The 22,637-nt window shown below is 51.2% G+C and overlaps 1 pseudogene; it reads right to left on the bottom strand.

Annotated features, from left to right (window-relative positions):
- LOC147712172 (uncharacterized) overlaps nt 1–21,413 on the bottom strand; it is a 33,905-nt pseudogene extending 12,492 nt beyond the window's left edge.
- Between the last annotated feature and the right edge of the window lie 1,224 nt (nt 21,414–22,637).

Genomic DNA, 22,637 nt, shown 5'->3' with positions numbered 1-22,637 from the left:
GCAGGCAGCAGGTATCTGGGCAGGCAAGGCAGGCAGCGAGGAGAAGGCTTCCGTTTTGCGAGCAGAGTGCTGGGGGAGCGACCGTAATGGAGGGAATCCAGACGGTCACAGGGAAAGAGAGGACGGGGCGAGTGTAGTGTAACAGTGTGTGGGAGGGTCAGCTGGGAGGCGGGGTCTGGGAGGAGACACGGGTAAAAGTAAAAACAAACTGAAATGGCCGCCTGGTAAGAAATCGAAACTGGGGCACAGCCGGAGCTTGAGTCAATGAATCTTGATACAAAGTAGACAAAGAGACGCTTCACCAACAATTACATCAGCCGCTATGCAGTTAATTACAATGAAGCAATGCGAGCAAAAACGATACCAAGCGCTCAGCCGCTATGCATTTAATTACAATAAAGCAATGCGAGCAAAAACGATACCAAGCGCTGTGAAATGAGCTATGCGCTGTAACAGGGCGGCAGGCAGCAGGTATCTGGGCAGGCAAGGCAGGCAGCGAGGAGAAGGCTTCCGTTTTGCGAGCAGAGTGCTGGGGGAGCGACCGTAATGGAGGGAATCCAGACGGTCACAGGGAAAGAGAGGACGGGGCGAGTGTAGTGTAACAGTGTGTGGGAGGGTCAGCTGGGAGGCGGGGTCTGGGAGGAGACACGGGTAAAAGTAAAAACAAACTGAAATGGCCGCCCGGTAAGAAATCGAAACTGGGGCACAGCCGGAGCTTGAGTCAATGAATCTTGATACAAAGTAGACAAAGAGACGCTTCACCAACAATTACATCAGCCGCTATGCAGTTAATTACAATGAAGCAATGCGAGCAAAAACGATACCAAGCGCTCAGCCGCTATGCATTTAATTACAATAAAGCAATGCGAGCAAAAACTATACCAATCGCTGTGAAATGAGCTATGCGCTGTAACAGGGCGGCAGGCAGCAGGTATCGGGGCAGGCAAGGCAGGCAGCGAGGAGAAGGCTTCCGTTTTGCGAGCAGAGTGCTGGGCGAGCGACCGTAATGGAGGGAATCCAGACGGTCATGTGGTGGTGGATGTGGATGCGGTGGATGTGGTGGTGGTGGATGCGGTGGTGGATGAGGTGGCGGATGTGCTGGTGGATGTGGTGGTGGTGGATGCGGTGGTGGATGTGGTGGTGGTGGTGGACGCGGTGGTGGATGCGGTGGTGGATGTGGTGGTGGATGTGGATGCGGTGGATGTGGTGGTGGTGGTGGATGTGGTGGTGGTGGTGGTGGATGTGGTGGTGGATGTGGCGGTGGTGGATGTGGTGGTGGTGGATGTGGTGGATGTGGCGGTGGTGGATGTGTTGGTGGTGGATGTGGTGGTGGATGCGGTGGTGGATGTGGCGGTGGATGTGGATGTGATGGTGGATGTAGTGGTGGTGGATGCGGTGGTGAAGTGGTGGTGGATGTGGTGGTGATGGTGGATGTGGTGGTGGTGGTGGATGTGGTGGTGGTGGTTGTGAGAAGTTGGCCCGATATGCAACGTTCGCTATTCTAGCGACCGCTATGTATCGTTCCAACGACCCTTATGGTGTTTGGTTGTAAGTCAACCTATAGACCAGCTATCCTAGTAGCGTGGATACGAGCAGTCTAAGGCTAAAGACTCGAGAGGGCGCGTTAAGCCAGCTGTTTACCACACATGTACCCCTTGAACACCCAGTGAAAGGGCACCACACAAGTGTTATGAAAATAAACAGTATATTTATTAAGAATCACAACAGCCCTGTACTCTTTATGAGGACAGGGTACTAAGCACAAACCAAATCTCTTTAGCAAATACTTCAAGTGCACAGTTTAAAGACAAGTGTCCGAGGACACGGAAAGGTTAAGGCAAGTCGGAAGCGAGGGACTCGGGACCCTAGAGTAAGGAGGCTATGCAGGCACCGAAATGCCGAGTTACCTAGCCACGAGGGCTGCGGCTGCACAAGTCTTACAGGCGTCGGGGTCTTCGCTGACGAGCCAGGAGCCGGAAGAAAAGGAGTTGCTGGCCGGCGACCAGGGTTGAATAGTTCGTAGAGATTGATGGAACCTGAAAGCAGAGGGGACCAAGTTCGTACTACTAGCCAGTAGTTAGAGGGTACCAGGAAGGCACCGGTTGGCCGTCACCTCGACCAGGTGAGTGGGCGACGCTAGGCTCTGCAGTCTCACGGACCAGGAGGCGTTATCGGCGACCACGGTGGAGGTGCGAGCTGTCCCACGACGGATGTCGCTGTCGACGTCTTGAGTGGACCAGGAGGGTCCGGGGTGCTTCTCAAAAGATGGAAGCAAGGGCCAGTCTGGAGCAACCAGACCGGCAGTGTTGATTCTTGGTCGTCGTCACAGAAGGGCACAAGCCAGCGGCTAGTGACCAGACAACGTGCTGAGCAGCGAGCAGAAGGGCCCCACGCAGATCGTGGAGATGCTGGGAGGCTGCACTTCGGTGCTAGAGCGGCTCAGGGTCGGGGCTTCTCGGACCCCAGAGCACTCACCAGAGAGTTATCTCGATGGTCGTGCTGGTTTTTAAGAGCGTGCAGGTTCTGATGATGGCCGGTCCCTCGAGGTCTCGTCGCACCCACAGATCACAGCTGAGCTGATGACGTGGGTAGAGGTCAGAGGTGCCAGGGAAGCCGGTTCTCGTCGAGCTGGGCCGTCGGATTCCTTGAGGAAGGACTTACAGCAAACCGCAGAGTTCTTAGATGGTGCCCGCTGATGCAGGGTGACTACTCCTTAGTCACAAGGGAGAAATCTTAAGAAGAGTCTTGAAGTCCTTTCGTAGAAAGTATTCTTGATTCAAAGATGATCTAATTTGGAAGGGTCCCCGCTCCGGCCTTTATCCTAAAGAAAGGGGTGGGTACATGACTAGGTCCTGCCCTAAGGGTGGGACCAGGAAGGGGGGTAGTTACACCCCTCTCCCCTGCCGGACTTTCCCCAGGCCAGGGCTGTCGCCCCTGGAACTGGTTCTAACCGGCAGATGCGTAGTGAGCACCGGGGTGCCACTCCGCAGTCACCTTCTCGCAAAAGCCCTACCTACCCAGAATACACAAACCCTGTCTGGGACGGTGCGAACACCGCCCTCGACAGGAAACCCTTTGTCCAAGTGCTCCTCGCTGGAAGGACTCCCAGCAGCAGGAGGTCAGACTTGTGTCTGTGGTGGCAGCATCCATTTTGTGGAACTGAGGCCTTCGTTAACTTTAACCGGGGTTCACAGTTACGTACATGTCGTGTCCCTCTAGAAGGGCGGAATGCTAACCTCGTCGCCAGAGTTGGTGAGAGGACAGCATCCCGATTCGTATGACACCTTACTCGACATGTCTTGATAACGCGACACCGAAGTTACCGATATGGTACGCGTTATCATGGAACAGCCATTGGGTCTTGATTCCGCAAGCTGCAACCGGGCTCGGCTCGGGCCAGAGCTTAGTTCACGCGAGCCCATGCACTCTGCCTTCAGGATTGTCAAGGCCTGCCATAGGAGTGACTGATAGGGACTCGGGTGTCCATTGGAGGGTTAGATATAGGGCTACTATATCTAAAGCAAAGGGTGATTACACGACTTTGCCCCAGCTGTCATGCAGCCAGTTGTGTCAAATTTAGGAGGCCAGCCAGGGGTGGCATAATACATGCTGCAGCCCCTGGCGGCCCTGGATACACCTACGCCCTGGGTTACAGGGTCTGATAAGGTGGCCCAGTACCAATTGGTATATGCACCTAGGGTACATCTCGTAATTTAGAAAGAGAACAGCCAGGCTGTGGGTCTGATTGGCAGGCCCACAGCCAGAGAAAGTCGTAAACCAGTGAAACAAAAGCGAAAAATCTGGGTGATCATGGGATTGCAGACCCTACTCTCCTACATGACCCCCCCCCAAACGTCGGAACAACTAACTAACCTTGACCAGGTAAGTCTTCTTGTTCTAAGTGGAAATATCTGGAGAGCCCATCGGCATTGCCGTGATCAGTACCAGGTCTATGTTCCACTGTGAAGTCCATCCCCTGTAGGGAAATGGACCACCTAAGCAGTTTGGGGTTTTCACCCTTCATCTGATTTAGCCACAAGAGGGGCTTATGGTCGGTCTGAATCTTGAAGTGAGTGCCAAACAAGTATGGCCTCAGCTTCTTCAGGGCCCAAACCACAGCAAAGGCCTCCCTCTCAATAGCTGACCAATTCTTCTCTCTAGGGGTCAGCCGTCTACTTATAAAAGCAATGGGCTGGTCTTGACCATCAAAATTCAGTTGAGAAAGAACAGCTCCCACACCCAACTCAGAAGCATCTGTTTGGACAATGAATGGTTTGGAGTAGTCCGGACTCTTGAGGATAGGCGCCGTGCACATGGCCTGCTTTAGGTCATCGAATGCTTTTTGACAGCTCGCTGTCCACTGAACCTTTTTTGGCATTTTCTTACTTGTTAGTTCATTTAATGGTGTCACGATGGACCCATAGTTCCTGACAAACTTCCTGTAGTATCCAGTCAGGCCCAAGAAAGCTCGAACCTGAGTCTGGGTGGTTGGAGGAGCCCAGTCCCTGATTGACTGTATCTTGCTCTCCAGTGGCTGAACCTGACCCCCACCGACAAGGTGGCCCAGGTACACAACCTGTGTCTGCCCTATCTGGCACTTGGTGGCCTTGATAGTGAGACCTGCTGCTTGCAGTGCCTCTAACGTCTTCCGCAGGTGGACCAGGTGATCCTCCCAGGTGGAGCTAAAGACAGCAATATCGTCAAGATACGCCGCACAGAAGTCATCCAGCCCAGTAAGGACATGATTCACCAACCGTTGGAAGGTGGCAGGTGCATTTTTCAGACCAAAGGGCATCACCACGAACTGATAATGCCCACCAGGGGTTGAAAATGCTGTTTTAGGTTTGGCGTCCTCAGCTAACCTGATTTGCCAATACCCAGCTGTCAGGTCAAACGTACTTAAGTAGTTGGCCGAAGCCAGCCTATCAATAAGCTCGTCTGCCCTTGGTATTGGGTGGGCGTCAGTCTTAGTGACTGCATTGAGACCCCTGTAGTCTACGCAAAACCTCATCTCTCTCTTACCACCCTGGGTGTGAGGTTTCGGCACTAGAACTACGGGACTAGCCCAAGGGCTATCCGAGGGTTCAATGACTCCCAGCTCCAACATTTTCTGCACCTCACTTTTGATGCAGTCTCTGACGTGATCAGGCTGCCTGTAGATTTTACTCTTTACGGGCAGGCTGTCACCAGTGTCGACCTCATGGGTGCACCAATCGGTCTGACTGGGTGTCAGAGAAAACAGATGTCGGAACGACTGAAGAACCTGTTTACAGTCGCTCTGTTGATGGTCGGAGAGGCTGCCGCAAAAGACAACACCATCTACCGAGCCATCGTCAGGATTCTGAGAGAGCAGGTCGGGGAGAGGGTCACTCTCCTCCTCCTGTCCCTCATCTATGGCCATGAGCAAACTCATGTCCTTCCTGTCGACATATGCTTTTAGCCTGTTGACATGAAGCACCCTGTGGGGGCTCCGGGGAGTTCCTAGGTCGACCAGGTAGGTGACCTCTCCCTTTTTCTCCAGGATGGTGTGGGGCCCGGACCATTTGTCCTTGAGTGCTGCTGGGGCCACTGGCTCCAACACCCACACCTTCTGCCCGGGCTGGTAAACAGTCAAGACAGCCTTTTGGTCATGCCAAGCTTTTTGGAGTTCTTGGCTGGCCTTAAGGTTTTCGGATGCCTTCTCCATGTATTCAGCCATCCGCGAGCGGAGGCCGAGCACATAGTCCACTATGTTGGCTGCAGGCTTTTTGAGAGGTCTCTCCCATCCTTCCTTCACCAAACACAGGGGTCCTCTTACAGGATGCCCGTACAAAAGTTCAAAAGGGCTGTAGCCAACCCCCTTCTGTGGGACTTCTCTGTAGGCGAACAAGAGGCAGGGGATCAGGACGTCCCATCTACGCCGAAGCTTTTCCGGTAGTCCATGAATCATCCCTTTTAGGGTCCTGTTGAATCTCTCAACAAGCCCATTGCATTGTGGATGATAGGGTGTAGTGAACTTGTAGTTGACACCACATTCCTTCCACATAGCAGTTAAGTAGCTCGACATAAAGTTTGCACCTCTGTCGGAGACGACCTCCTTAGGGAAGCCCACTCTGGAGAATACTCCAACTAGGGCTCTTGCCACAACAGGTGCTGTAGTGGTCCTAAGGGGAATAGCTTCAGGATACCTGGTGGCATGATCCACTACCACCAGTATAAACTTGTGCCCTGATGCTGTCGGTGGTTCCATGGGACCGACGATGTCGATCCCCACCCGTTCAAAGGGCACCCCCACCACAGGCATTGGTAAAAGGGGGGCCTTTGTCGTGCCACCTGACTTACCACTGGCTTGGCAAGTGACACAGGAGCGGCAAAACTCCTTGGTATCTTCGTTCATGTGCGGCCAGTGAAAGTGCGAGACAAGCCTGTCCCACGTTTTCGTCTGGCCTAAGTGACCTGCTAAGGGAATCTCGTGGGCCAAGGTAAGTAGGAAACCACGCTGAGACAAGGGGACGACCAGCCTCCTGGTCATGCCAGGCTTGGGGTCTCTTGCCTCAGTGTACAGGAGTCCATCTTCCCAGTATACCTGGTGGGTACCTGTGGCGTTCCCAGCAGCCTCAGCAGCAGCCTGCTGTCTGAGGGGTTCAAGAGAAGGGCAGTCTAATTGGTCCTTCCCCAGATCTTCCCTTGAGGGTCCCCCTGAGCCCAAGAGTTCAACTTGATCAAGTTCGAACTCTCTCGGCTCAGTTTCCCTCAATTCCTGTAGGTCAGCCTCCTCTGAGACTTGATCCTCGACCTGGGGCAAGGGGGAAGGCGCAGCCTTAACCCTACTGCTCTTTTTCTTGGGAGGTGTCTGGTCCGTTGTTCCAGGATCCAGCACCTGTTCAGTGGGGCATTTCCTGACCTGTGACCTAGTCACAGCGAACACATGTGCTGGCAAACCTAACATTTCCATGTGAGTCCGGTGCTCCACTTCTGACCATTGTGACGACTCCAAATCATTGCCCAACAAACAATCCACTGGGAGGTCTGGACTAACTACAACCTTCTTTTGGCCAGTTACCCCTCCCCAGGAGAAAGCTACAATTGCCATACTGTGATTGGTAGTGACATTGCTTGCATTGGTCACCAGGAATTCTGTACCTGGCATGATCTGTCCAGGGTCCACGAAGTTAGGCGTCACCATGGTGACGCTGGCACAAGTGTCCCTATAGGCCTGAGCCATCTTTCCATTTATAAAAGGCGTCTGTCTGTATTTGCCCAAAGTATTGGGGCTTACGTCAGGGGACACGTCCGCGTCCCCGGTACTGACAAGGACAGCCTGAGTGAGTGTGCCAACTAAGTTGTCACGCCCCTCAGAACCCAGGGTTAACCCTACTAAACCCTTGGGAGGCGCACTACCACTGCTGACTGTACTAGGGGGCACAGGTGCCTTAGGGGCTGCAGTGGTAGGAGTCTGCCCTCCTCCTTTCTTGGTGCACTCACTAAACCAGTGAGACTTACTTTTACAGTACTGGCACCATCGTTTGGATTGGCCTTCTTTCTTCTTTTGGGGAGCCTGACCCCCACCCTCTTTGGGTTGTTGGGGACCTGTCGAAGACTTCTGGTCATTTTGTTCCCCCTTAGAATCTTTACCCTTCTGGTCTGCTTTCTTCTGACCACCTTGATTCTGGCCCTGGTTCTGTTTAACTCTCGTACGAACCCATTTGTCTGCCTTCTGCCCCAATTCTTGAGGAGAGGTCAGATCCGAGTCGACAAGATGCTGATGCAACAACTGGTTCTGACAATTGTTTAAAATTTGTTCTCTCATCATCAAATTATACAATCCTTTGTAATCAGTAACCTTACTGCCCAGCAACCAGCCCTCAAAAGCCTTAGTGGCACAATCGACAAAATCAGACCAATCTTGAGACTGCGTTTTCTGGGTATCCCTGAACAGCACCCTGTACTGTTCAGTGGTTAGGCCGAACCCTTCAACGAGTGTATTCTTCAAGACTTGGTAATTGTTGGCGTCCTCTACCCTTGTGGTGAGGAGCTTGTCTCTTCCTTTACCTTCAAAGGAGAGCCACAAGATAGCTGCCCACTGACTCTGGGGAACGCCTTGCACAGTGCAGGCCCTCTCCAAAGCAGTAATCCATTTGTGGATGTCGTCCCCTTGTTTAAAGGGGGGCACTATCTTCCCAAGGTGTTTCGTATCGAAACTCTTCTCCCTATTACTAGGTACATTGCTGCCACCAGTGGGGACTGTCCCACTTAACTGTTGCTCTCTAGCGAAAGCAAGCTTTTCCTTGGCCAGGGCAAGTTCTTCCCTTTCGATCCGCAGATTAGCTGCCCTTTCTTTCGCTTCGTACACTCTCCTCTGAGGGGACGTCATCCCTCTTTGAGAAGAGTTGTGAGAGCCGTTGGTATGAAGGGATCTGCCAGAGCCTCTTGATAGAGATCTGGCTCGTCCATTCCCCATGTTAAGCTGACCTGATAGTGGCCCCAGGGGTCCCCCAGTACCGCTATCATGTTTGCTTAAGTTGGACCTGCTTAGTCTGCCGACTTCTACCTGTCCCTTATCTGCCTCGTCCCCAGAGAGATCCTCATCCTCATCCTCCTCCACATCCTCGTTCTCGGTTGCGAGGTGAATGAGGTCAGGATCGTCCCGGGTTCCCTCGAGGGGAGGCATGTCTCCTTCTGGATTAGAAGAGCTACGAAGTTTCTCAGCTCTCCTGGCATCATAAGTCTCCAAGAGACCAATCAGAAAGGACGTTGTGGGGTTAGACCCCTGCTGAATCTTCCGGGAGTGACACAATCGTCTTAACTCCTTGAAGCTCAGCACAGTATATCCTGAAGGGATGACCTGTGGAGGGTCAACTGACACAAGGGGAGACTCGGGGTTTCCTCCTTGGCCCGACATACTGTTTCTAGTGTGGTGTAAGTGATGCACCTACCTACACTACGTGTTTTCCTACTTTTCCCTTGCTAAGAGCTGTAGCCAAGGTGTGCTAAGCCTTGAGGAGCTACAACAGCTGGTTCAGTAGAACTCAGAGTATTCTAAGCTTTAGTTATATGTACTAACAGTACTTGTGCGATCTTTCAACAAGATATTCTTAGGATACGTGTGGTAAAACAACAGCAAGCTCAAATCCCAACCGCTGCTCACCAATGTGAGAAGTTGGCCCGATATGCAACGTTCGCTATTCTAGCGACCGCTATGTATCGTTCCAACGACCCTTATGGTGTTTGGTTGTAAGTCAACCTATAGACCAGCTATCCTAGTAGCGTGGATACGAGCAGTCTAAGGCTAAAGACTCGAGAGGGCGCGTTAAGCCAGCTGTTTACCACACATGTACCCCTTGAACACCCAGTGAAAGGGCACCACACAAGTGTTATGAAAATAAACAGTATATTTATTAAGAATCACAACAGCCCTGTACTCTTTATGAGGACAGGGTACTAAGCACAAACCAAATCTCTTTAGCAAATACTTCAAGTGCACAGTTTAAAGACAAGTGTCCGAGGACACGGAAAGGTTAAGGCAAGTCGGAAGCGAGGGACTCGGGACCCTAGAGTAAGGAGGCTATGCAGGCACCGAAATGCCGAGTTACCTAGCCACGAGGGCTGCGGCTGCACAAGTCTTACAGGCGTCGGGGTCTTCGCTGACGAGCCAGGAGCCGGAAGAAAAGGAGTTGCTGGCCGGCGACCAGGGTTGAATAGTTCGTAGAGATTGATGGAACCTGAAAGCAGAGGGGACCAAGTTCGTACTACTAGCCAGTAGTTAGAGGGTACCAGGAAGGCACCGGTTGGCCGTCACCTCGACCAGGTGAGTGGGCGACGCTAGGCTCTGCAGTCTCACGGACCAGGAGGCGTTATCGGCGACCACGGTGGAGGTGCGAGCTGTCCCACGACGGATGTCGCTGTCGGCGTCTTGAGAGGACCAGGAGGGTCCGGGGTGCTTCTCAAAAGATGGAAGCAAGGGCCAGTCTGGAGCAACCAGACCGGCAGTGTTGATTCTTGGTCGTCGTCACAGAAGGGCACAAGCCAGCGGCTAGTGACCAGACAACGTGCTGAGCAGCGAGCAGAAGGGCCCCACGCAGATCGTGGAGATGCTGGGAGGCTGCACTTCGGTGCTAGAGCGGCTCAGGGTCGGGGCTTCTCGGACCCCAGAGCACTCACCAGAGAGTTATCTCGATGGTCGTGCTGGTTTTTAAGAGCGTGCAGGTTCTGATGATGGCCGGTCCCTCGAGGTCTCGTCGCACCCACAGATCACAGCTGAGCTGATGACGTGGGTAGAGGTCAGAGGTGCCAGGGAAGCCGGTTCTCGTCGAGCTGGGCCGTCGGATTCCTTGAGGAAGGACTTACAGCAAACCGCAGAGTTCTTAGATGGTGCCCGCTGATGCAGGGTGACTACTCCTTAGTCACAAGGGAGAAATCTTAAGAAGAGTCTTGAAGTCCTTTCGTAGAAAGTATTCTTGATTCAAAGATGATCTAATTTGGAAGGGTCCCCGCTCCGGCCTTTATCCTAAAGAAAGGGGTGGGTACATGACTAGGTCCTGCCCTAAGGGTGGGACCAGGAAGGGGGGTAGTTACACCCCTCTCCCCTGCCGGACTTTCCCCAGGCCAGGGCTGTCGCCCCTGGAACTGGTTCTAACCGGCAGATGCGTAGTGAGCACCGGGGTGCCACTCCGCAGTCACCTTCTCGCAAAAGCCCTACCTACCCAGAATACACAAACCCTGTCTGGGACGGTGCGAACACCGCCCTCGACAGGAAACCCTTTGTCCAAGTGCTCCTCGCTGGAAGGACTCCCAGCAGCAGGAGGTCAGACTTGTGTCTGTGGTGGCAGCATCCATTTTGTGGAACTGAGGCCTTCGTTAACTTTAACCGGGGTTCACAGTTACGTACATGTCGTGTCCCTCTAGAAGGGCGGAATGCTAACCTCGTCGCCAGAGTTGGTGAGAGGACAGCATCCCGATTCGTATGACACCTTACTCGACATGTCTTGATAACGCGACACCGAAGTTACCGATATGGTACGCGTTATCATGGAACAGCCATTGGGTCTTGATTCCGCAAGCTGCAACCGGGCTCGGCTCGGGCCAGAGCTTAGTTCACGCGAGCCCATGCACTCTGCCTTCAGGATTGTCAAGGCCTGCCATAGGAGTGACTGATAGGGACTCGGGTGTCCATTGGAGGGTTAGATATAGGGCTACTATATCTAAAGCAAAGGGTGATTACACGACTTTGCCCCAGCTGTCATGCAGCCAGTTGTGTCAAATTTAGGAGGCCAGCCAGGGGTGGCATAATACATGCTGCAGCCCCTGGCGGCCCTGGATACACCTACGCCCTGGGTTACAGGGTCTGATAAGGTGGCCCAGTACCAATTGGTATATGCACCTAGGGTACATCTCGTAATTTAGAAAGAGAACAGCCAGGCTGTGGGTCTGATTGGCAGGCCCACAGCCAGAGAAAGTCGTAAACCAGTGAAACAAAAGCGAAAAATCTGGGTGATCATGGGATTGCAGACCCTACTCTCCTACAGTGGTGGTGGTGGATGTGGTGGTGGTGGAGGTGGTGGATGTGGTGGTGGTGGATGTGGTGGATGTGGCGGTGGTGGATGTGGTGGTGGATGCGGTGGTGGTGGATGTGGTGGTGGTGGTGGATGTGGTGGTGGGGAGAGAGTGGGCAGGGCTTCAAGTCCATACTCCAAAACAGCACACCTTGCATAGCAGTGCATGGGCTGACCAGGCTCGACCTATTAAATGAAATTAGAAGAGAGAAGTACGTTGGGAGTAGATAACAAAGGAGTAAAGGGAAGAAAAGTCGGGAGAAAGAATGAGTTACGGAGAAGGAGGGCAACATAATGATTCAAAAGTAAAAGTACGGAGGATATGGAATGTGGAGGTGACAGCTGGCAGGAACGAGAGGAAAGCGAGAGATGTCTCTTTCTTTATAAATAACTTTTCGAGCTGTGGATAGAAGCATCACAGAATTTGAGTGAACGCGAACGTTGTCCCATTTTTTCAGCTCTTAGAGCGTGCACTCTTTCTCGACATTAAAGCCTTGCGGAGCCTAGTGAGAGTGACTTGTTTTGAGTTTCGTTCAAAGCCACTTTGCCGCTGTCTGCATTGGCTTCACAGTGCATATAGCTCAACTTTAACAACTCTGGCTAGTCCCCCAAAAATATGGCTTGTGTGCTGAAGAGTGAAGAAGGTGACGTTGTTCGTGTGCCAGCAGGAGAGGTCCGCAGTTGTGCGTCTCCTCCCTCATCATCTGGCTCCTGGAGGAGGGTTAGCGGCTCTCGTGATGTCCTCAGGCAAAGGGAGGAGGCTGGGAAGAAGCCGGGGGGAGGGAAGGAAGGGGGAGGAGAGGCGGGATGTATTTACAAGGTTTAAACAAGGGGCGGAGCGAGGGGGAGGTGTGCTGGGAGAGAAGATGTCTCTTTCTTTATAAATAACTTTTCGAGCTGTGGATAGAAGCATCACAGAATTTGAGTGAACGCGAACGTTGTCCCATTTTTTCAGCTCTTAGAGCGTGCACTCTTTCTCGACATTAAAGCCTTGCGGACCCTAGTGAGAGTGACTTGAGTTTCGTTCAAAGCCACTTTGCCACTTTGCCGCTGTCTGCATTGGCTTCACAGTACATATAGCTCAACTTTAACAACTCTGGCTAGTCCCCCAAAAATATGGCTGGTGTGCTGAAGAGTGAAGAAGGTGACGTTGTTCGTGTGCCAGCAGGAGAGGTCCGCAGTTGTGCGTCTTCTCCCTCATCATCTGGCTCCTGGAGGAGGGTTAGCGGCTCTCGTGATGTCCTCAGGCAAAGGGAGGAGGGTGGGAAGAAGCCGGGGGGAGGGAAGGAAGGGGGAGGAGAGGCGGGATGTATTTTCAAGCTTTAAACAAGGGGCGGGGGGAGGTGTGCTGGGAGAGAGAGTGGGGAGGGGAAGAGCTGCTGGCGGAGCATCCTTGTTATGGGCGATGTGTTGCTGTAAAGTGGATTATAGGCTGATCGACTAAGAGTCGGCAGGCTGGATAACAGATGCTGCTGGGGAACGGATGAGGGGAGGTGCTGGTGGCTGGGGAGGCAGGTGGCGGAGAGCAAGGGGTGGAGCGGGAAGAGCTGCAGAACAAAATAGTGTGTAACTTTCTTTCTTTACCGAGCAGTTTATGCAATCTCTACAAGTTGCGCTATAAGAATCTGGGCAATTTTCCGCATGTCCAGCTGATGCCTGAATTCCGTGCTGTATGCTAGAGTGCTGGGGGGGAGGGGGCGGAGAGGGAAGAGCGTCGTGAGGGGAGAGAGAGTGGGGAGAGGGCAGAGCAGGAAGAGCTGCTCTCGGCAGGCTGTGTCAGTGTGGAATGCTGGCGGCTGGGGAGGCAGGGGGCGGAGAGCAAGGGGCGGAGCGAGGGGGAGGTGTGCTGGGAGAGAGAGTGGGGAGAGGAAGAGCTGCTGGCGGAGCATCCTTGTTATGGGCGCCCTCGGAAACATGCCCCGTTCTGTGAGAGGAATCGGTGTGGAGAGCAGAGGCTTCCGCCAACAGATGGGTAGGAGAGACTCAAAGCTGTCGGGCAGGGGCTGTGCTGGAGGCGACTTGCAACCAAAGAAGCCGCACTGTAAGCGGTGATGCATAGGTGTATGACACAAGAGGCAAGCTGCGTCTTGAGCCTCCTTCCGCTCGAGGCAGAACAGACAGTTTCACGGAAGACAAGCAGTGCTAGAGTGCTGGGAGAGAGAGTGGGGAGGGGGCGGAGCGGGAGGAGCGTCGTGAGGGGAGAGAGAGTGGGGAGAGGGCGGAGCAGGAAGAGCTGCTCTCGGCAGGCTGGGGAACAGATGCTGCTGGGGAACTGATATGGGGAGGTGCCCTGAAGAAATGCGACACGGCAGGCAGGGGAGGGGGCGGAGCGGGGGTGTGGGAGGAGTGCGGCTGAGGGAAAAGACATGCAAGGCAGGCGGCTGGGGGCATGTGCACGCGCTTTTAATGTCAATGCGCATGCGCATTGAGCTTGAATTTCACGGGCACTGCAAGGAATCGCCATCGACTTGCAAGTTGGTTAAAGTCCGTTTAAGCCCCCATAGTCTCGCATGCGCATTGACAGGCGAGACCTAAAAACGGAAAAATCTCTTCCGGCTGATCTGCTCACAGCGGTGGTTATCGCCTTTGTTTTATTACAACTGGATTATTGTAATAGTCTTAATATCAGCCTTCCAAAAGGTCCACTTAAGAAGCTGCAGACTATTTAAAATGCGGCAGCACGATTTCTTTTTTAAATTCCTAAATCTCAATCAGTCAGGTCATCCACTACACAATTGTATTGGCTCCCGGTTTGCCATCCTATTACCTTTAAGGCACTCTGTCTAGCCTATAAAACACTCGACGGGAAAGCCCCAGCCGACTTTAAGAAAAACCTTGTGTGGTATATTCAGGTAGAACTTTGTGCTCATGTTCAGCAAGCTTCTTAAGGGCTGCTTCCTTCAAACGCGCCACCTGTGGGGGGAAGACGTTTTTTCAGCATTACGGCTCTTCACTGGAACCGCCTGCCGCTCAAACTGAAAACAGTGCCCTCGTTCTCTATTTTTAGGAATAATCTCAAAACCTGGGGGCATATTATCAATGGGGTTTATCTCTGCTTTTTTGGCTTTAAAAGCCAAGAAAGCGGAGATAAAATTATCTCCCTATTACCTAGCTGTTGCTAACATCAGTTAGCGACAGCTAGTAGGAGATAACGACCATCTTGGGCCCCGCTTTGCATGTCAGTGATATTTATCACTAATGACATGCAAAGCGGGCGTGCCAAGATGTTAGCGACTGGAAACAGTCGCTAACATCGCTATCTCCTATTACCAACTTTTGGAGATATTCGCTATTCGTGCTAAGCGCGAATATCTCCAAAAGCTAACACCTGCCCCTGAGCAGTTCTTAGCCATGTTATCCAATGGAAGGTGGATAACATGGCTAAGAGCATTAGCTCGGTAATGCATGAATATCGCTGACTTTACATTCATGCATTTCGGCCGATTTTTATCGCTTAGGAGATAAACATTGATAATAGCAAGGCTCCTAAGCGATAAAAATCGCTGCAGCTCGGCGATAAAAATATCGCCGCTAAACCAACATAGCGATAATTATCGCTAGTTGTTGGTAATATGCCCCCTGGTTATTTAATCAATTAACTTCTTTAATACTATTTATCGCCAGCTCTTCTCTGCTCTGTATAGCGCCAGGACGCCCCGGGTATTCATGCGCTTTATAAGTTGCATCATTCATTCATTCATCTATTGCCAACAAATCCCCAATTCAATCCCAAACAGAGAGTAATGAATAGCACAGGGGCATAACTCACAGGCAGTGGACTCTGTCCAGTGTCTGGATTCCAGTCCTGTCCTGGAGGTGCTTCTGATCCGTCATCTTGCTGAACTCCTCATCTCTGGGTAGGTGGGTGTGCATGGGTATTCATGACTGTGTGTGTGTGTTGTGTTGCGGTCTTTGTAGTAGTGTAGAAGTGAAGTGGAGTGTGTGGGTGTGCGTATGGTTGTGTGAGAGATCGAAAGAGTGAGAGCTAGAGAGAGAGGAAGACAGTACCTCCCCCCCCACCCCCTCCCCCCCCGGCCAGCAGCCACAGGGGGGCTGCAGATTTAAATCCTTACATGTAGCAAACCCTCTTCCATGATAGAGCCTACGGGTGTGTTTTTCAAACCTCAGTGGTACAGCGCTGTCTGTCGCTAGCAGACCCCACTGGCACCAGTGCCAAAAACAGGCTTGACTCATCCCCACAAATGGTGACTCCAGTGAAGGGGTGCAAGCACTCCTGTGAAGAAAAAAGAGTTCAGGGAGTGAGTTGGGCAGATCTTTAGAGTGTGATTAGTGGGAAAGACAACGAGACAGTCAGGAAGAGCGTTCGTTATACGTCTCTCACCGAACGTCCTGTAATGGAAATGGAGTTTTTGAATATTGAGATCCATTGTATGCGAAAGATACTGAGACAGAAGTTGTACAGGGCGCTGGTGAGGGGATCCTGTCTAGCAGTGAGGCTGGCAGCCAGTTGTGCTTTACTTTGCCAGATGTTGAAGACGCTTTGGTCACCCACTGGCCAAAGCTACTGGACTGGATAAAGAACCCATTGACTCGTTCAAATCCAGCTGTTTATATAATAGCTAATGCTTTATGACGGGCTCAGGTAGTGGAGCCTCCTATTAAAATCATGGCATGGAGAGGACGTTAATCCCTTTCCTGCAAGGGGGCAGATGAAATCCAATTAGCTTTAGGTATATTTGCTTTTTAGACTCACTGGACAAAGTGTTCTGGAAGCTCAGATGGCACATATTCAGAGCTGAATGGAAGGTGTTACACTTTTCAAAAAGATCCCACCCCTACCCTTTGTAGACAGTGCTCACTTTAGGAACCCCATGGAGTCTGCAGAGGCAACAGCTGGATCCAAAGGACACTGCAAACAGGAAGTTACTATTCGTCAGTTGCATAAAGAACAAGACTTTGATGATGAACACAGAATGTATACGAAACTTCTTATTTATCATGACTCGAACCAAGCGTGAAAGAATAGTGTTGATGTACTTACAGGTAAGCCTTGAATGGTGTAAATTGCTTGCTTTTACCAATTGACCATGTGGTAAAAGGTCACTTTTGTAGGTTGCTGAGTCACTCAGTAAAGTGCCACAAAATGACTTGTCTAATTAACTTTAACTAGGTAGGTCGCAATTTGCATCCCTCTGTGAATGGCTGTGAGTGCAGGGACAGCAGACACAATCTTGGCATTTTCATTCCCAACAAGAAACATTTTTTTTTTTTTTTAAACAGCCGTGTACATTAAAAAGACAGTCACTGGTTTAAAAATGGATTCTGGTTTGTAAACACTTCCGGAGGAGCAGGCAGTGATCCCCTGAGCCACTGCCTGCTCCCCCTGAGGCTGCCTGGCCGGATTCCTACAGGTTACCCTGGCCCACGGTAACTGCTTGCCCTTTTGTGACTTCCAGCGAGGAGGGGGGCACTCCTCTCGTGCGCCTTCGTATTTTAAATTCGCACTGGGGCTTAAAATCACTTTGACGAGGGCTGCGAGACATCGGGAAAGGGGTTTTGCGGTCACCACAGCTGTGCTTTTCACAATTGTAGGGTGCATGACTGTAAAACACCTTGGTACATGATGCCCACACATCTGATTACTTGTGCTTCGTGGTTTAGTGTGGTCCAATATGAAGTAAAGGGAGGATACTCTGTGTTATCAATTTGCAGATTTTTATAGGTTTAATTCGAAACTCAGAGGGAAAGCTAACACTGCAACTCTAGAGCTCTACTGAGCGAGAGTCTTAAAGTTGATTTGTGTGAGGCCACGCCTTGGTATAGTAGTAGGAAGAATCCTGCACCGTGAAATGGAAAGGAAGTACAGCTCTTAAATCACTGGTAGACTTGACACCTCTCATTCACATAAAGAGCATTGAATGAGGAGCTGTAGCTCAATCAGTCAGTCTTGCATGGTGTGACTTGTCACCATGGGGGTCTCCAAGCGCTGGAGTTCTGTGATCCTTGGTCGAAAAGCCATGTCTTGAGCTTCTTCCTGAAGTCTTCCAGCGAAGGGGCGGTTCGCATGTGGAAGGGGGAGGAGGCGTGGAGCAGTAATTTGGCGGTCGTTGCTCACCGTGGTAAGAATTGCCTCTAATGAATTACGGATCTGCAAATGTGCAATGGAGCACCCAAACGACCCCAGGCCAAAAATGCAAATGAAAAACTGGACTGCTGTACGATTAACTATTTTATGGCATAACACCTATGGGTTGCCCAATCCAATAATCAAAATCAAATCAAATCAAGCTTTATTCGGTTGTAAAGAGGAACATCCATAAAAGCACAGTATATTTACAAGTAGATAAAAAAGGTTACAGTTAAAACAGATCTAACCAAAATCATAAAATATCATAATAATGACAAATGTCAATTTTCCGTTCCTCCATCCATTAAAAAAGCTGTTTTAACTCCTCACATGAGAGCTACGACAAGTGAGGTGAAAAATGCAGTACAGCTACACATATAATCAATACAATAAGCTTAGACAACCGACAGATTAAGAGAGAGTGTATAAAAATTCAATATATCAAGATTGGTGCAAAAACGCAGCGAGTTAGAGGCATTAACAGTTAAACCAGCAGTGTAGGCGGGAGAGGTGTAACCCATTTTTTACTACAAGTTCTGCCTGTGCTTTATCGCCAGTTTCAAGAAATTTGCTATAGATTTGGCAAAGAGTTCAGCCTCTAAAAATTGGAGGGAGAGGAATGCAGGGCGACACCTACATAAACCCATGGCTTTTAGGATGGGAATAAGCCAGTGTTTCCTTGGATCCTGGTAAAATTTACAAAACGTTATTGTATGGATCGTTGATTGAGGAGAGGTGTCATCACAAGAGCAGTGGTGGAGGGATTTTTCCCAGGTGTTCGTTTTAGGGAAAGTGACCAGATGGTGAAAAATGTTTAATCTAAGCCTGGTTAGCAATAGTCTTTCGTAACCCGAAAGATTAAAAGTTAAATATGGCTGGACCGTCATTGATGTTTGAATTTGTAGTGAGTGTTGCACAGTAACTTTAGAGACCTCACTAGACAGTCGTAAGGATTCTAGGTGAGCCAGACAGGCCTTTTTAGGTTGCTTCCTTGGGATTGCTGCAATTAGAGTGGGAGAAAAGTAATACTGAGACATACCCAGATCGGTAAGAAATTTCCTAATATAGGCAATCCAGGCGATCTTGTGTGCCTTATCGAGGGAGATACAGTTCTCTATGAATCCCCGGTAGAGAGCGGTTTCACTGGACGACCATATGCAATGCCACAGAAGGAGGGGTTCGATCCTTATCAGGTCTGTTATGTAGGACAAACCTACTTCCAGGTGACAAGCATAGGTCGACGTGCCCTGCGGGAGAGCCAGGAGGAATCTTAAGAAACTATTTTCTACCGTTTGCACCTCCTCGACCTTGGCAAAACCCCACACGCCCGCCCCGTATATTGGACTTGAGATGCATTTTGCCCTGTCGATTTCAAGAAGTTCTAGCGTGGGTCGCCTGCCTGATTTAATTGCAAAATTAACCAGTGCTTCTGTTGTCCTCTTAAAAGTGAGTTTCCTGGACTCGATAGCAAACTTGCAGGAGGATTTATGGTCGAATACGATACCTAGGTAAGGGTACGTGGTAGTGCTCTCTTATTTTTGATTTTCAATATACATGGGCTTAATATTCTTTATCCTCGACCCTGCAGACATGACAAACGTCTTTTTTTTTTTCCAAAACCTTTATTACACTTTGCATATTACACAGCGGAATGCCTACAACCCTGTGGGCCGGCCGCTATCAGAGGATCGTTGTACACATTAATTTCCAGCAAGAAGGATATCAATACTGCAGTAACAACAAAGTCGCGACGGAGCGTGCTGAAAAGTTTAAAAGTGCCTGTTGAGCAATTATTCAATGCATGTATTGAGGTTTTGATGAAGTTTTTTCTTGTTTTTTTTTAACTGTTAAATACCAACAAACTCGTAACAGTAACAGTTAGGAATGACAGTGCGGTCAAACAGTAATCAGTGCATTTCGAGTCTCCAGTGTCTCTTGGGAATATGGGAACTTGACAGCCCACCGCAGTGCGCCTATGCCTTTACCCACCCCACCCGCCCCTACCCCCTTTGGCCCCTCTGCCTAAGCTCTAAGAGGAAGCCTACTGCAGCAGCCCTGGCCGCCACCCCGCTGCCCCATCCCGCCCAAGTTCAGCCCTCCTCGCCCTCCTCATCAGATTCGTCCTGATCATCTTCTCGCAGGGGTTCACAGATGTCCCCCCTGTATTCATTCCACTTCAGCCATATCTTATTCCATTTCCCGGGACAGGCTCGGTTGATGTACACTGCTCGCTCAGTTAACATTACTCGATCCATGTTTAGGCACCACTGGGACTTGGTTGGCAGTTCTGCCGCCCCCCAGCGCTGTGCTATGTCACGTTTTGCTACCATTAGCCCCGCTGTGACCCAGAGTTGCTCGTATCGATTCAAGTCAGTAGGTCCCCATATATTTAGCAAGCACCTCCTCGGGTCAGGTAATATGGAGTGATCTAGTGCCTGTGAAAGTGTGCGGAGCACTTGTTTCCAGTACTCCTGGATCTTGGGGCAGTCCCATATGGTATGGAAGAATGTGCCTTCCTCCCCACATCCCCGCAGACAGTAGGGATGGGGCGCCCTGTGTATGCTGTGCAGCATTTTCCTTGTATAGTAAACCCTGTGCAGGATCTTAAATTGCACCAGCCGCATGCGTGCCAAAATGCCTACCTCTTTAGGGGACCCAAGTGCCTCGTTCCATTCATGTTCATCCATATCGTTAATCTCCCCTTCCCATTTCTCTTTCAGGTGTGATGTAGGTTCAGGGCTGTTATTGAGTAGCTTACGGTAAGTGAGGGAAGTCGCCCGTTCTAGCATGTAATCGGTGAGTAGGCGATCCTCCAAAGGTGAAGAATCTGGGAGTTGTGTGTCTGCTGGAATGGCTGCAAGCAGTGCGTGACGGACTTGAATGTATCTGTATAGTTCCCTGTCGTTGAGCTCATAGAGTTCCCTTAATCGGGCGAAGGGGATCACTTCATTCCTCTCCCATAGGTCACCCACTACGGAAATGCCTATTGTGTCCCATTGTGCGAACCCCTTGGTGTTCCTCAGGTTGCCCAGTATGCGAGAGTCCCACAGCGGAGTCATCCTAGTGATTCTCCCCTTCCAGCCCAATGCTGCCGTAGCTGCGTGCCATGTCTGCACCGTTATCTTGGTGGGGCCTATCAGAGTGCGCATTTTGTGGCGGTCATATAGTGGACCCAGCAGACTATCAGCTCCCATCTGCTCCCTGTCCGAATGAAATGCCGGCTCCTCGTGTGGTGCGTGTATCCATTGATTAATGGGTTTCAGTTGTGCAGCCCAATAGTACAGTTTTAAATCAGGTAGCGCGATGCCCCCGCTATACCAGTCTCTGTGTAACTTGGATTGTACCACTCGCGCCGGGAGGCTGCCCCAAAGTAGGTTGGAGACCAGAGCCGCTACTTTCTGGAAGAATTTGGGTGGCACAGGATAGGGTGAATTGTCAAGGACGTACAAGAAGCGTGGTAACGCCATCATCTTGTACAATGCTGCCCTGCCGAGGAGTGTTAACGGCAGGCCGGACCAGAACTCCACATCCCGCTTGAGTCTATCCAAGGGCGGCTTCAGGTTCTTGTCTATGAATTCAGTCGGGTCCCTAGTGACGTGTATGCCTAGATATTTAAAAGATGACCCCGCCAGTCGCAGCAGGCAATTATCGTCGAGCTCTGGAGCCGGACCCCGTAAAACGTAAATCTCTGATTTGGACCAATTTAGCGTGTAGCCGGAGATCCTACCGTACTCGTCACAAATGCGTAACAAGGCCGGTATTCCCACGTCGGGGTCTGTTAGATACAGCAGCATGTCGTCTGCGTATAGGGACAGACGGTCTTCCCAACCCCCGGTCCCTGGTATTCCCTTGAGGAGGGGGGAGGCTCGTATGAGAGTCGCCAGGGGTTCCAATGAGATGGCAAACAACAGGGGCGATAGAGGGCATCCCTGTCGCGTGCCCCGCCCCAGCTGGAAGGTGCGGGAAATGTGGCCGTTCGCCACCACATGAGCCACTGGGGCTGTGTACAGCAGTTTGACCCACGCTAAAAAACGAGGCCCGAACCCCAAACGTGTCAGCGTTTCGAAGAGGTACTCCCACTCCACCAGGTCAAATGCCATTTTGGCGTCAAGTGCCAGGATTACTGCCGGCGTGGTGATGGTGTCGGCTCTGGCCAGTATACCATGCAGCCGTCGCAAATTCAGCGCTGTGTTCCTGTGCGGCATAAACCCGGACTGATCCGGGTGTATAATCGAGGACAGATGGGGCAGGATTCTCTGTGCCAGCAGCTTGGCCAAGATTTTCACTTCCGCGTTCAATAAGGAAATGGGTCGATAGGAGGAGCAATCCTCAGGGGGTTTACCCGGCTTGGGGATCGGTATTATAGCAGCCGTACGCTGGTCCGGTGGAAGGGAACCCCTCTCCAAACAGTCCTCGAACATCTCTAACAGATACTTGCTGAGGGTGTCCGGCATCACTTGATACCATTCCATGGGTATCCCGTTCGGTCCCAATGCCTTGCCCGGGTTAAGTGCCTTAATGGCCAGCTGAATTTCATCGGCTGTGATGTCCGCCTCCAGCTCGCACGACGCCTCCGGTGAAAGGGTTCAAACTTCGATCGGTGCCAAGAGTGCCTTGGCACACTCAGGTGTAATTTCGCGAGCCGGGGTGTACACTTGTTCAAAATGGGTCGCAAGCAGTTCTGTTATCTGCCTCGGATCAGTGTGCGTCTCTCCCTGTTCATCTTTTAGACATTGGACCCCCCTGGAGTTGCCCTCTCATTTATCGAGCCATGCCAGCATTTTCCCTGCTTTATCCCCCACTTCATAAATCCTGTTCTGGGTGTCGGTTATGTGCCCCTTGACTACCAACCGTAGGTGATCACTGTACAGCTGTTGCTGGAGAGTGAGTGCGTGCATGGCAGCAGGGGAAGGGTGAGACTCATGTGCCGTGGTTCGTTCCCTCAACGTAATCTCTAGGTCGGCTAGTTCTTGAGATTGTCGTTTCTTATGACCGGTTATGGAGTTAATGGCTTGGCC

This window comes from Lissotriton vulgaris, chromosome 5 (genome assembly GCF_964263255.1).
Source record: "Lissotriton vulgaris chromosome 5, aLisVul1.2, whole genome shotgun sequence".
NCBI lineage: Eukaryota > Metazoa > Chordata > Amphibia > Caudata > Salamandridae > Lissotriton > Lissotriton vulgaris.
Note: the sequence above shows the minus strand (reverse complement) of the source record. Positions and strands in the feature narration are given on the sequence as shown.